The sequence below is a fragment of the Saccostrea cucullata genome, unplaced genomic scaffold (genome assembly GCF_032062105.1).
Source record: "Saccostrea cucullata isolate Sc308-1 unplaced genomic scaffold, CSIRO_AGI_Scuc_v1 ctg1126, whole genome shotgun sequence".
Lineage (NCBI taxonomy): Eukaryota > Metazoa > Mollusca > Bivalvia > Ostreida > Ostreidae > Saccostrea > Saccostrea cuccullata.
This window is the reverse complement of record NW_026923405.1, coordinates 25982-42785: the sequence shown is the minus strand read 5'-3', so window position 1 is coordinate 42785 and position 16804 is coordinate 25982. Positions and strand designations below refer to the sequence as shown.

The window sequence follows — 16804 nt, the reverse complement described above, 5'->3', positions numbered from 1 at the left end:
CATTTTGTGGTGTTTTAAAGAAATTTTGTATGACGTTTATTGTGTATGATGTCATAGTCAAGATTTCCCGTACAAATTAGGCTCCGCCTCCCTTTTGTAACCTTAACTGTGCTGCGAATTTTATCAATTTCACCTTCTATGACATCGTGTATGACATCACTTAGAATCAAATCCTATTTTCTGAGAATGATGGGATAACCGACGACTCTTATTTTCTGATCTTATTGAGAGGAATTGCACTTTGTAAGATAAAATCAAGAAGTCAAACAGGTTCCTGAAATCATATGGATATTGTCCTTTCACATGTAGGTAATAAGAAGTGCTTATCTAATAATTCGTGTGCTGACGCCAAACATTACAACTGACTATATGTAACGTACACCGATGAATATTTCTACATTTATTCATTATAATTATCATTTAGTAAGAAGGATAAAAAGAGATATATGAAGGATTTCTATATTGTGTGATGTGATTTTTCCAACGAGTTGAAATGGTGAATATATTCGCGAGGCTTTCCGAGAGAATATACACCATTTCAACTCGTCGGATAAAGCCATTATCAAATCACACAATTATAGATGTTCATTTTATCTCACACGACTTTCGTTTTAACACGACATTTTAGACTTCTCCTGTGAAACTACATGAATGATTTCTTATTCGAATTGATGACGTATCACTGTTGATGTTGACATGCCTTGAAAGAAAGTAGATCGTATTAAAAATTAAAAAAAAAATGTTATCTGCGTTATTGAAAACATTATGTGACCATTGCTGGAGCTTGATATCACACGAACTTCTGACTGAAAGTTTTAAGGATCATGGGATCGAGAAAATTAACTCTTTGTATGGTGGCAGTACAAAACGTGCTGGCAAGGCTACTTGTAAATTAATTGTTGAACCATGGTAAGCTGCACCTGCATTACTAGGTAGGCATACGTAGTCAAATGTAAGAAATTATTGTTGGAGAACATATAACAACAACATAACTGCTAGGCTTTACTTTCTCCAAAAACGGTTTATTGTAAGGGTGGGGGATAATATCCGTCTTGAAGTTACCAATACAGGTACCTTGATAAACGAAAACATTTCTTTTAAATACTGTATAGGGGATTAATTTCACGGATTGTAATTTTCACGTTTTTCTCTCATCTGACACGATCGCGGTTTCTTGAATTCGCGGAATTTGGTATGTAATAAAAGTTACTTCCCTTGTCTCCATTTAATCCATACCATAGCTACAAGTAAACGACATTAATCAGCGTTATGTCTTTATTTCACGAACAACAGGCTAAGTTATTATAAAATTGTTAGATTTTATAAATAATTAATTAACACAAGTGCAGTTATTAATAGTCCCTAAACGTTCCTATTACGATGAGTGCATGTGCACCCGAGATCTTCGATACAACGCGGCGAAAAAACCACTGGACGGAAATAAAACTTTTCATGTAGTTCTACAATGTACGAAATAATATCCTTCCACACTTCCTTCGTCAGTAAGTTCGATATTTATTTGAATGATTTTTTTAAACCAAAATGTCGATAAAAACTACATGAACTAATATGCATGAGAATGCAGGTAACAAATACACGTGGTAACATTAGTTACGCACGGGTAATCAAAACCCATGACCCACGTGTTTTGATTGATAAAACATGTAGCGTTGGCTATTAAAAAAGCTTCTGAACAAATACACATTATTATCTGCCGATTTGAATTCAAGTAAAGCGTGATAATTAGAATTAATTGAATGACAGTACTACTAGCAATTACTGAAATGACCATGGACTGCACGTACACCTTTATAAATCTATCGTAGTCTATTCTCAAATTTCCAAATAAAACATGGAGATTATTGAAAATTTATTCACTGTTTCTTGAATTCACGGATCTGTTAACACCGTGAATATAGCGAATATTAACACCGCGAGTTATTTTCCCCCTATACAGTAAGCGAGTCTTTCGTATGAGATAAATTTTTATATCCACAACTTTTCCACCAATAATAATAAATCTTATAAAATAAAAAAGGTTTTCCGTAGCTTGTACGCTCCTGTTCCTTGAACCAATAGAGAAGAGATGTGAACTTGTCATTTATTGACCAGATAAATGACGAAAGTGAACATAAGCACATAAATATACAATAAATGAATTAATAAATAGTTTCAACTAAGATATGATATATTTCCATTTAGTGCTTATCACAGCTAGTTATTTTTATAAATGTGTTATCAAATACAAAGAGTGTAAATTTGACAGAGTTGTTAAATATCATTTCAGAAACCTAGGTAGCAACTAGATAACCACCATTCCAGACAATGCCTTTAATAAATTTCCAAATTTACAGACACTGTAAAGTTTTTGTTCAATTTTTCTTGTGTCAGATTAAAAGAAAATGTTTTTTGTTAGCAAAATCGCAAATTTAAAGTGGCAAGAAGTTTGCTTACATTTAAAAAAGAACGGGTGAAACACAATATTAGGGCGCATTAAGAATACCACGTTGTTATACATGATTTTTAAAAATGATATTTTCTTTACTTGTAATTTATCAACATTCATTTATAGGCATACTTATAAAGGACTTGTGTGCAAAATTTTGTTGGTCTAGCCTTAACAGAATTTACGTTACTGCAAAAAAGTACCCCAAAATGACCGTTTTTCAGGTTATGGGGTTGCGCTTTGAAATTACAGCATTTTTCAATTGAAATAATTATTAAATTTCATAAATTTCATGCCAATGATCATTATCAGACTTTAGAATTTATTTTTACAAATTATTTTGGTGCTTGAATTTTCAGCAGGACAGTAGGATTCTAGCAGCACTTTTCACGGCACAGAGATGTTTTTACATAACTATTATTACAAACTGAAATTAATTATCCCCGGGGTAGTGTTGAACTTTTCACTTTTTCATTTAGGCATTTTTTTCTAATTATAGACGTCATGTGGGGAATTTCCAGGATTGAATAACAACTTTTGGAGAAATGAAAGAAAATGTAATTGGGGTGCACTGTTATAAATTTTTCACATAATTTTACCCCTCTCATTATGCCACATAAAAATAATGTCCATATCATTTATTTTCGCAGATTTCTGTCTAAAATCACAGTATTAATGCTCTGTTACTTACAGGGAAAAAGTTTTTGCAAAAAAACTGCAGTGTCCGTAACCACTTTAATCCTGTGAAATTGGAAGGCTCTATAGATATCTTAACTAATTTCCTAGATAGGCATCTCATATAGATACTGAGATGTGTTGTAATTTTCCTGATCATCAGCGCTGTTTCTCTGTTATCATCACCAATGTGGTTACGGACACTAAAAAAACCCTGTAGTGTCCGTAACCTGTACTTGAGGCAGTTTGAAACAGGAATATAAATTGCAGGATGGGGACACATTTACAATTCTTTAGAGTAATGTTCAATATTTCTTACATGCACCTTACTACAAATCATGATTCAGAATTATCTTTCCAATCTTTACATTTCATATGGATACACAATACCAGAATCAGTCTATAAAGTTTACCATTGATTGTGGAGTTAGATGTCTTCAAATTATGTTCCCCAAACGGAGTTTGGGAACATATTTTAGTACAAGTTTACATTCTACTATTATAAATCAAATTTTTAAGCATAAATAACTTGATAAAGGATAAACAAGTTTTCAGAAAATATACAGATACACAGCCTTTAGACAATTAGCAAGGCGAAAATAAAGTATTGTTCGTTTGTCTTTAGCCGACCGACCTACGAAATTAGCCCGACTCAAAAATTTGTTTTGATCTTTTCATTGACAATTTTTTTTATTGAAATAAAATTAAACCAGTTGTTTTTAATCTTGTTTGAAAAAAATAGATGCTTTGATTAGTACATGTAGCTTTAAAAATAAAATGTAATTGCCGAAATCTGTGTTAATTCTAGAATAGCTGTTTTGTTTATTCAGTGCATGCAACAACATTCAGTGTTATCATTTAAAAGATATCAAACATAAATAATTATTGAGTAAATTAGAAATAATTATATCAAAATTGGAAGTGCATTTTTTAAAAACGAAAGTAGAAAAAAAAACCCGTTGCTGACGATAAGTGGTAAACAAGGCTGTTGCAAATAATTATATTTATTTAAGCATTTTGATTTTCAAACTTATCCAAAAACTTTTCCTTTTAAGAAAAGCAAATAGCATTTTCTTTTGTTGCGAAGGACGCAATGTTGTTGGTGCACATAAGTCTGAGGAAGATCTCTACTTTCATAAAAGGATTCAGTGTTCCAGAGAAATGAAAAGTGGGCACTGCATCGAGGTGCAAATTGACTTTCTTTAACTCCATACCGATAGACCTCTTAATCATTATTAAAGAAATTAAGTAATTTATTTAATGCATTTGGATTGTTTATTGCTGTATATACAAGTGGATTCCTGATTGTCATATAATAATAATGTAATATTTTCAATATGTGCCTCAAATATTTGTTTTTAGCGATATTTTGGCAAGAACACAACATTAATCATTCTATGCATTAAAGATTACTAACACCCCAATATCGATTACTGTTTTGTTTCAGACTTACTACTGTAGATCACTAGATTTTCGCGACACCTTATTTTCGCGAGGTAGTCATTGACTCTAGATTAGCGAGACAAAATTTTCGCGAATTGTGGTTATTGATCTATATAATCTTAAGGAAAACTATTATACGCGAGAATTAAATTTTCGCGAGCACACTGTCTCGCGTCATTACGCGGAAATAAAGTTCTCGCAATTAAAAAGTGATTTACAGTAATTTCAACTAAATTTTATTTACTGGTATCAAAAATTAAATTAATTGCATAACGTCAATATTTTTTACATTTACAATGAAACATTTCAAGTTAAAAATTAAATTAGGATTAGAATCAAACGATCAACATTAACCTGAAATCAAAGACTGAAATACAGCCACGCAATGCTCATCGATTTTGAAAGGGGGGAGGGGGTGCCATATAAAAAAAATGATTGACCTACCTGAAAACTTGACAAGCAAAAAAAAAAAAATCACTCAAGCTTGAAAATCCAATTTCGTGCAGTATAAAATGAGGGGCCAACCAGCCTTTAAATGGACATTTCTAAAAGTAAACGTAATGTTAGTAGAATCAAGGGGCACCCCCCCCCCCCTTTTGCTTCGTGCCTGAAATAACTTGTAAAATAAGGAAAACATGCAAATCTTATCAAAAATATATATTTACTATGTTAGACTAAAGAAGAAAATCATACAAAAAAGCAGTTTAATTGCAATCAATTATAACATTTTTATAGCTTACTTTAAAGTACTCTATCGTACTCTATGTAGTAGGACTGAGACTGGTGAAATATTTCCGTTTAAGGGTCTAGTTTTAACAAAACTAATCATTGCCGACGGCCATCTGGTCTATTCTCCATGGGAAAATCGTGTAAGGACATTATCTTTATGTGTGATGTGCATCCCGCGCTGCAAAGTAAAATTTACCTATTCTTTCCTTCGACATTGATCAATACCATGTCACACTTGTGACTTCACACACGTCACTTCCGGTATACAGCCATTTTCTGTTCGAGCTCTCAGGTGTAAACTAAGCTATTTTTAGTAATACCTCTAATCAGCAAAAGAGATAGTAGCTGTGCTGTATATCATTTTACTCGTAATTATAATGACTATCGAACTATGTTAAAATGTAAAACCTTCCAAGCCTTTCTTCAAAAATATTATACCCGTTGAAAGTTCACAATGAATACACATGTTAAGCATGGAAGCCCTAATACCAACTGTTCAAAACTTAGGCCAGGTTTAAGGTATTTTTCTTGTATTAATGTGTCAAACTCCAACGTCAAGAGATCAAGAGGTCAAAATTGGTTGTACCCAAGTTAAAGGTTTTGTCAAAAGGAATTTAACTTTAAAATGTGGAAGCCATGTGTATAGCCCAATCCACTCAAAATTTATGGGCAGGGAAGTATCTGTGGACAAACAAACAGAAAAAAATACAAGAAACAAAATATATATATAGTCATATGGAAAAATTTTCTACTATTTTGGAGTCACAAGATCAATTGTCATTTCAGTTACAGGGAGTGACTAGGGCGATCGGACTACCCCCCTTCCCTCCGGAATATGCAGATATTCAAATAAGACTATTTACTGAAGATAAAAAAGAATGACTTTGGACACCCCCCCCCCAAAAAAAAACAGAGCCAATCATCATTGTTTTCATTTATTTTTTTTTTAAATTTGCTTCTCAGGAAATCTTGGACTGTATTTTTTTTTACTTAGGTGTGACCCCCATCCCTTCCGAAAAAAAAATCTGGATCTGCGCCTGTTTACTGAATGTCACGTCCACAACGGGAGATAACTTGACTTTTTTGAAGTTATGTGTTATGTGCAGTTATGTGAAATTCGTCTACTGTGGCATGCAATGATCTTGAACCTTTTTGAACTTCAAGCTAACCATTTGCATTTCGATTTATTTTTACACAATCTTTACTAAATCTTGTACTTACCAACTATCATAGGTCCTGTCAACTTTATAAAATATAAGTCATATAATCTAATTAAAACACAAATGATTTAACTGCACTGTCAGCATACATGTGCTAATTATCATTCGGCAAACCTTTGCTGAATCCGTTGCCTTCATTAGATGAAGTTCGAATCGGCCGAGGTGTGGCGAGTGGTGATGTCTAAAAAAAATTTGATAATGGGTGACACAAACCCAATGTGAATGTAGATATTTTCAATAAGGTGTTACTAGTACAAGTACAATTTTCAAACTATCATGATAAACGATGTTTTAGCATAGCTTTGCTATCTAGGCCTATTTCAAAAAAGAAAGAAGTCTGGAGTGTGGGGTGGGGGGGATTGACAAATTAATTGGTTTTTTTTTTTTTTTTTTTTTTTTTTTTTGCTTGACTAAATACTAAAAAACAGTTTGCACATTTTAATAGATTCATCAAAAACACTGTACTTTAAAAAATATTTTATGTTCTTGAGAAAGTAAATTTAAAAAGATCCAATTATGGGATAATATTTATCAGCATCTACTCAGTAATTCAGTAATTTACTTCATTAATTAAATTCTTTTATTCCAGATTGGTAATGAATTAAGTATACAAAATACATATATGAGGCTCATAGATCACATGGTCAACTGCAAATTTTATGCTCAATTTGACGAATACATTTACAGTGATAATTATAGAAATATTTTGATTTTTTCCATTGAAAGCCCAATACGAAAGGAGTGTGTATTTAAAGGCAAACGGATATTTCTGTCTGATGACGGCATCTAGTTTTTGTTTCTTTTTATAGCAAGAATGGTCAAAAAAAAAATTCCTCGAATAATCGAGAAAATGTAGGTTATTGCACCTTTACAGGCAATGTTGGAAAGAAATAATATAGAGACTTATAGACGTTGTGTGACTGACAAATACTTCCAAACTATTTAGTGAAATGCACGTTATACGAACGAGGTTTCCTTTACTATTAACATCACATCCACCCATATGTAGAAAATTCTCAGCAAATATAGAAAAATGACAATTTTCCATTAAAGACGCTTTATTGATAAACGTATTTACGAAATATACTGCTGTACAGCTGCATTATTATATTTCATGAACAAGAATATCTGGGCAATTAATATTTGACATATTATTTAAGATAGAATCTCTCTTATTTCTATAGCAACAGTTGTCTAAAAAAAGATTTATTGGGGTTCATGTATTCAGAAAATATAGATTTTTGCACTGTTTTAGACATGGCTAGAAAATTTGAATACTCTTTAATATAAACAAAAATGACTGTCAAGTATTAGAAAGAAATGACTAAAATTAATATTTTTTAGGTAATTTCCATTCTTATTTTTAGCACAAAAATAAACCTTTGATTTGTCTTAATATATGAGCTAGAATATAAAAAGGACAAGATAGGTTGAGACACTTCTTGGTCTCTGATTTGTGATGTCTTCCAGAATGATGCAAATGTTTATCAATAAAATGTCTTGTTACAAATGCCACAAAATGAGTATAAATCTTCATTGTTTTGAAATACACTATATCACACAGAGTGTTGGTGACTACGTAATACCTATTACTTGTAAAGTAATTTCCCATCTTGTCAATAAATTATGACGTCATAAAATGCGTCATTTTTTTCAAATCATATATATTCTTTTAAAAATGACCTAAAACATTTTTTCAATATTTTATATAGAGCACAACCTCTGATCCAAAATATGAAAAAAATACAAAATGTGAAAGCTTCCTTTCTGTTGATAAAAAAAACATGTTTTATTTTTAGGTCACCTGAGTAACTCAGGTGACCTATTGTTATCCGTTTTCGTCCGTCGTCGTGTGTCGTGTGTCGTGCGTCGTGTGTTAACATTTGAACATTTTCAGCTTCTCCTCTGAAACCACTGAAACAACTTCAATCAAATTTAGCATACAGCATCTATAGGTGAAGGAGAACAAAAATTGTGAATTTTGTGGTCCCTGACCCCCTGGGACCTGAGAGGTGGGGCCAAATCCACTAAAATTATTGCAATCTTTAAAAATATTCTACTTTACTCATGGACATCAAGCAGGCAAACTGTTGGCATGAATGTAATAAGCATTGAGTCCTCTCCCAAAATTGTGAAATTCATAGCCCCAGGGTTAGGGGTTCTAGTGCTAGGGCGGGGCTACATTGATTATATAGTGAAAATGAATGATTTCTTTGAAAATCTCCCTGTGGATTAAAGCTGAATTTTTTTAGGGGGCAAAAAAAATTAGATAAAAAAAAGCATATTAGCCTAAATGCTCACCTGAGCTAATTGGGAATAAATTGATATGTTTATCTCATAACATTATACAATTATAGCTATATTATAAGGTCAATGCGAAGATTCAGAATCTAAAGGAGTGAAAGATTTATCGAGCCTAAAGGGTTAGGTAAACATTGTTTTTCGATGGTGGAAATCATCGTACTGACAGAAAAAATTCAGCAGTATTATATATTATTATATCCTCCGCTTGAAAAACGGGAGGGTATATAGTGATCGGGATGTCCGTCTGTTACGCTTTGGGGTATCCATCTCTTATCCGCAACTCCTCATATATATAAGAAGATGTGTTTGTGAAAAAAGCTATGATCTGTATGGTAACATAGCGACGTTTAAACTATTTTTAAAAGCAATTTAAAAATATTGGTACCCAAAGTAGGGTCTTCTCACAAGAAATAGAGTTGCAAAATAGGAAAGCACTAGCAACACTCGTTCAAAAGTAATGGCTAAGGATAAGTTTTTAAAAGGTAGGTCAAACTCAAAGGTCAAAGGGTCAAAGTTCATGGTTTCTTAAGACAGGTTTAATGTAACAAGGATTACATATGTGAAGTATGAAAACCCTAGCCCTTACTGTTCAAAAGTTATGGCCAAGGTTAACAAAGTTTTTTTTATAAGTACGGAAATTTCCAAGGTCAAGGTCAAAGGGTAAAAGTTTTTTAGTATCCAATGAAAGGTCATACCAAAGAAATACATATGTGACGTTTGAGAGTACTAGTACCTACCGTTTAAAAGGTATGGCCAAAGTAAAAAATTTGGCATTTTTGTGTAAAATGGGACAAACTCCAAGGTAAAGGTCAAAAGTTCAAATTTGGTGGTACCCAAAGAAGGTCTTGTCACAAGGAATACACATATAAAATATGAAAGTCATAGCTCCAATAAATGAAAAGATATGGTCAAGATTCAAGTTTTTGCGGAGAAACAGACCGCCATATAGATAGACAGACAGACATACAGACGGACACGATAAAATTATATATCCCACGAATCTTCGATTACGCATACGGGAACATAAAAAGAAATGATCTTCAATTAACTTTTCGTATTATGATACAGTAAAAAGACGACGTTACAAAAATGAAAATGTTTGTTCTGATTTTCATATTAAATTCTCTGAAAAATATACTCAGAACTGAGTAAAAGGGTGGAGTAAAACAAGAATGAAGAAATGTAATGAATACTGTGTGCTATATCAAAAGGTTATATCTACATGTATAGTTTTTGCATTGGAATGTGTATTTTACACTAGCCCATAGCTTTACAGAGTATATATTTAGGAGAAAGTCGATTATCAACAAAAGCAACAACAACAACAACAAAAAATAGCCAACCTTTATTTTTCTATAACAGTGTATAAGGAGGGACTAAAAATAAGCTTAAAATAATTTACTATTCTACTAACTTACAACTGTTACTTTGCCACAATACTTTCAAGTATACCCCCACCAACATTTAAAATATATGCTTTAGTCATGGTAAAGTAAATTATGATATGATAGTGCTTGTGTTCAATATTTTATCTAGAGCCTCTTCTAGTAGTATTTAAAGGTATAGAGTTTTATTTATATTTTTGCTTTTCTTTTTTTTTTCTTTTTTTTTTTTTTGATTTAACGTAATTTATTTATTAATTTATTTTTTTTTTTGGGGGGGGGGGAGGGGGATAAAAATTTCCTCCTCTTTCATTGTCAAATGGGATTTGCAAAACTTATACAAGCTAAAAGTTGAAATGAAGGAAAAATTAATTTTTCCTATTAAGGTAAGGTTTGCGTCTCCCTCCAACTCATATTTTTTTTTAATATGCACACATGCTATATATAAATTTATTCAGGGAGATTAGCTTCATCATTCAATATGATTTTCAAAGATATTGCCCGTCTCATTTTTTGAGTAAAAGACGCCAAATTTAACGTATTTCATATTTCACCTCGAATATTATTTTCATTGAAAAAATTGATTTATTTTATAAATTATCAAACTTTTATATTCAAAATGACCGGAATTAGTATAATTCATGCTTCTATTATTTAAACTTTTAATTTTCCTTTATCAAAAATGTGAAAATATGGGTAAAAAAGAAGATTTTTCAATTTTCCTTGATAAAGTGAAACCGTTGCCATGGCAACAAAAATATAAAAACCAACGTTTTACATATCTACCGATTCCATCAAAATCCATGAAGTTATTAATTTGATCATTTTCATTAATTTGAACTAAAAAAATATGTATGTCCCCAATATTATTTCCATGGACACAGGGGCTATATTATGGGTTCGGAACATAAAAATCAGACTTTTTCTACACTTTTAAAGACAACATTGATATCACCTTGTCTTGGTAAATGTTAAAGACTAAATGTTATTTTTGATATTGTTTTTAGGCATAAATTGGCCAAAAATATTCAAAATAAAACTCCTCCTGTGCTACATGATGGTCTGAAAATTTATTCCATGGAAGAACTCTAGTATTTATGGCAATCTTTACATCTGAATATTCTGATGAAATTGTCCATGAATTACCGTATATACTCGCCTATAAGTCGTTTTTTTGGGAGTTAATCTCTGGTCCAAAACTCTATGTCCGACTTATAGGCGAGCTATAAAATTAATGGTATTATATGAGGTCAGTCCTGTGATATATAAGCTTATTAAATACAACGAAGTTTATCAACAGACTAGTAAATTTTATATAATATCTGGACATAGGGAAGTTGCTCAAAGCAGTTTCCGGGTTAAGCAATTTATCTAAAAGAAAACATAATCAATTTCATAGTGAAAAATTATCCGTTTATCGTTGAACTTTAGGATTTAAATATCAGTACATATTTTGTGTATATTTAACCATGTCACGTAACAAACAGCTGATGTATGTGAAGTCGCTTTGGCCGAACTAGGTTAAGACCCCATACATACAAGCATACATATCGATATTACATTGATTTTTCTCGGTATATATTTTAAAGCATAATTCCTATTGGCGACCTTAACGTAGCTGCATAACATTTAGTCGGCTCTATTTCTGTACATTGCTAAGAACGTTTAATAAAGGCATTTGCATTTTGCGCACTGCACACGATTTTTAAGCACAATTTTCTGAGAAATTATCTTTCATATTTGAGTTGATTCATTGAAAATACAGTCACCACGAGTCCCATACGTAGGTACAGCCGTTTCTTGCGAATTATCAACATTATATTTTTACCAAATTTACAAGTATAAAACACAACACATTAGATAGTATATGAATGCATTCAAGTCTATAACTTATTAATACTAAGGTGAAAAATTCAACATGCCAGTCTGTTACTTATTGATACTAAGGTGAGAAATTCAACATGCCAGTCTGTTGCTTATTAATACCAAGGTTAGAAATTTAACATTATTAATAGATTATAAATGTAAACAATTTTAAAATAAACTACATGTATTTGTGAAAAATTTTTAATTTTATTAGATTACTAAATTGGTCTTATCATTCCTACTAAATTAACAACCTTAAAATTGCCAAGTGTCATGTTTTAAACTGTTACAGTAGATATAATTATACATGTTCACTGCAGCTTTATATACAAAACTTGTCAGTTTTCAGAAATACTTATTTGAGCATATTAGGTCCTGGTAAAAACAAAATTTAATGAATAAAAATATTAATCTTAATTGTTCATGTATTAATTTCCTTGCAATTTTACAAACCCTTTTAAGAAACTTGTTACATGTAAGTATAGACAAAAGCAACCTTCAATTAATACCTATGATGTATACATTTATTTTACTGAAATCAAATTCAAAGATGGACAAGCAGAGCATGAACTGCAATCATCGCATACACATATTTTCTAAATATATGGAAAACAGCATGTATATACTAGATAGGATGTTGTTGAACATTAAATTTTCTTCTATAATATATAGACATATAAAAATATGCATTGGGTATAACAAGTCAGAAGTTCTTCTCCAAATCTCCATTGATTTTGCCATGTCTGGTTCAACATCTTAGCTTGATCCATCCAACTTTCTTTAATATTCTTGAGCTGATATGGGATGACCTCTACTTTGATTGATGGCACAAATCTTTTAAGGAAACACTGAAGTACTTTTCTTTGGTTCTTATCTATTCCAATTAGTGACCCATGATCTGAAATCACATGTGTTCATTTTTATAATAACATTTAAGGAATTGCATTTTTTGAATAGCATAAGGAATTGCACTGAGTTTCATTCACTCAATGAAATGAATAAATTTCCAATATAATGAATGAAGAATCAATATGAAATTATTGTAAAATTTACAGATTGAATTAGTGAAATGCAAATGCTTGATCAAGAAAATTAATGTTCTTGTCATGCACAATCTGTATCTCTTTTTTATTAATTAGAAAATGAGATATTAATTAAAATCAAACCTCAGTTAAAAAGGTAACTTGAACAATTGAATACCTGTTCTGAGGCCTAAAAAGCAAGGATTTTATTTTACATAATTTATTGAATGAATGCATTTTTTTTTTGACAATGTTGGGATATTAGTCACATCCTGACATCCTTGTACCGTTTATTCATCGTTTTTAAATCCGTAGTCAATAGATCATTCACAACTTTGAGTAAAATGAATAGTTAAATAATTACCTGATGAAAATACTATCAACAATCAAACTGTCAACATCATCATTGGACATGGTGATGGTCAAATGCACCGTGACTTTTCTTCCCTCTTCGGACTGCATATAGCATTATACTTTACAGGATACTCTCAGGTCTTTTCTTTTTTCTTTCCCATTCTCACTTAAAATTTTAGTGTAGTGGTGAAGCGAGAAACACACATCAGCACAATGCGTCAATGACTTTCTTCTGATCGGGAATTGCTGTGCAACTTGTCACGTTTCGTATCGAAAATAAACAAGTCCTCCTTTATTGGTTCATCTACATGAATCAAGCTAATCTCAAAGGCTTCTAAGATTCCTATGCTTTGATTTGTTATAAGTCTTTCTCCTGAAAACGTCCTTTGTTTTTAGTCCTAACATTAACGAGGTCGAGTCTAATTATTTCTGCCCTAGGGATTTTGATAATTTTTTTAAAATTAATTTTTACTGTGATATTTATTGTTTTAGGATTAAAATATCCAATGTTTACCACCCCGTTTTCTTAGTGGGCCATCTTAAATATTGTCAAACTTTATTATTGGACCAAATGGGAATTTGTTGGAAAATCGCCGAATTTTTACATTTTTACAATATTTTTTGTACTTCTGCCCTAGGGATTTCTTTTTCATTCAAGTAAATGAAAGTAAATGTAAAAAGTCATCAAATTGTGAAATTTCAAAAAAGTTCACCATCTCGATTGGTCTAGGTCGAAGCCAAATACCTCTAAAATTGCCATATTACGGTAAAAATACATATCTATGGTTACGTTGTTAGAGCCATTTCAACGTTCTTTTTCCAATAATTGTTGTAAAATCACATTTTCAGATCAGTAGGAGTTACAAATAATGTTAATTTTGTATTAAAATAAAACAATTTAAGACTGCATAAAATTAAAAAGCTGCGCAAAGTGATGCGCACTCGAATTAGACTCGGCCTCGTTAAGTGACAACAAACATCAAGTATGACAGAGGAAATTCGTTACCGAGATGCTTAGCATCGCTGGTTTAAATTCGCCTGTTTCAAACGCTTTGGTGATTCGCAAGAGTTATCTCCCTGTTAACGCAAACCTTACCTTAAAGAGTATTTAAACCTAATTGTTGCATGGTTTGATATCTAAAAAAACAAGTGGAATATCATTCTTTCAGCAAACATTAAAAGGAGGAATATTGAAAAGAAATTTTATTTACTTGACAATTAAAGAATCTCTTTTCAAACACAATTTTAGCATTGAAAGACTACGTGAATCTCTTAATTTTTTAATTTCTCACTTGAAAATGTTCATTGCAAGTCTGGTTGTTCTACCGAGGAGGGGGAGGGGGGGTATAAAAAGAATATGTATTTGCAAAGACTTAATATCTTTAATCATATTGTGATAGTCTGCATGTATAGGATGGAACAAATGAAAAATATACAGCATCGAGCATCGTCCGAATGAAACCTTATTAATAACTTATTTGTACGCACGGATATTAATTCGCCTGCTACAAATTTCTACTTTTTTCCGACAATTTTTTTTTTCTGAAACAACGTATCAATGGAGTTAGTATAGGAAAAAAATATTTTCATAAATTTCATCTCCAGCGTTTGATCCATTTACATGTTCCATCTTTGATTTCCTTTATCAGAGAAATACTTAATTGATTGATTGTTAATTGCTTAAAACTGATTTGTCAATTTTTCGGCTGAGAGAAATGAGGAATTTAATCACCCCTACATGCTAAGAACAACAAAGATAAAATCTATTCGAACAATTGCATGAATTACTCGAAGGAAGAACAATTATGATGTTCAGCATATTTTTCCCTTTCATTTCGCCTGTTATAAATTTTGTATCACTTTAAAGAGGGTCATTTTTCAATGAGGGTCAATATTTTATATGACTAACATATAAAATAATGACCCCTATGACTGTTTTTCTACAAAAAATGATTTTATTCTACGGGTAGGGGGTCATTTTTTGTCGTTGTAAAATGACCCCCGGTCATTATTCGATGGGGGTCATTATACGTCTTTACACCGGCACGTAAAACGATCCATGGAGAACCCTGTACATCCATGCATATTAATGTATTTTTTTTAATATCAAAGAAAATTGGAGATTCGGTAGAATAAGGATATGCAGAAAACAAACAGTATTCAGTCTAAAAAGTCCACAAAACAAGGTTTGATTGAAATGACTAATGGTTTAAAATTCGATATCGTGTATTGTGCTAGCAACTCGAGCACATATGGTATAACCAAAAAAACATTACCATCGCTCTATCCTCTGCACAGACACAGGTTTCTGATAATATTTAAAGTCTGAGAACTATTTTTTTGGAAATAAAATAGAAAACGAAAGATTACTAAAAAGGTAATTGTAATTAGGTATTTCCACTTATAATCCTGTTCTATTTATTGAAAATGAGAATGTAAAAACAATTTTTATATTTTATATTTTTTTTACCTTGGTAAGCAAAATATCCAATCACATATAGTGTAATTTTCATGGCTATGACATCTCTCAGTTGATGCACAGAAGACATCCATGAAAAATTAATAATTGTGATGATTAATGCTATGCTGATTACATTTTTTCTATTTCAGTTAATTTAGTTACTTAATTACGTTTGTAATCCATGTTATCATTTATAACATGTTTACAACCGACTACAATTTATTGATTTACGAAGGTTTCTTTTTTTATTTTTTGTAGGGATCTTTCCTTGAACAAAATTACCGTTATACCGAACAATGCCTTTAATGGTTTACAAAACCTTTCTAAACTGTAAGTATATATTAGTTTTACTCAGTTTTACATTCTGTATGTGTATTACCATTCCGTTTGTAAATATGTCCTTATCCACATACATATTCAGAAACTGGTATTGCTGGATAAGAAATATATCCCACAAACAATAGAAAGAATTACGTACTAGGTAGTAAGCTGTGCATATGGACATGTGTATTACCATTACTTTTGTAAACATGTCTATTTCCCCATACATATTCAGAACTTGGTATGGTTGGATGAAAATTCCCACAAACAATGGAAATCTTTGATCATACAGGGTATAAAACACCGCTCCTCCAAAGTTTTTAAGTGTGGGATCATGTGACAAGGAGAAGTAAGCATCCCTTATCGATTCCTCAAACCACCTGAAACCTACGTGTAATAGATCTATTGACATCTATTTTTATGAGGAAACACAGAGCGTTGAGGACTTTGATTGACATATATACTTTATTTGAAACAATGATCATTATGTAAGATAGATAAGATAAGATAAGCTTTATTTAAAGTCAGTATGGTAGTTAAAAAGTAACACAAGCTCTAATGAGCTTTTGACTGACATGTTT

General features: G+C 31.5%; 1 long non-coding RNA gene across 2 annotated transcripts in view; it reads left to right on the top strand.

Annotated features, from left to right (window-relative positions):
• Positions 1–16234, top strand: part of LOC134263912 (uncharacterized) — a 90778-nt gene extending 74544 nt beyond the window's left edge. For both annotated transcript variants that reach the window (XR_009991372.1, XR_009991373.1), the window contains 2 exons: positions 2288–2359; positions 16161–16234. This is a non-coding gene — a long non-coding RNA (uncharacterized LOC134263912). The remainder of the gene's footprint in view (positions 1–2287; positions 2360–16160) is intronic.
• Positions 16235–16804: the final 570 nt, after the last annotated feature.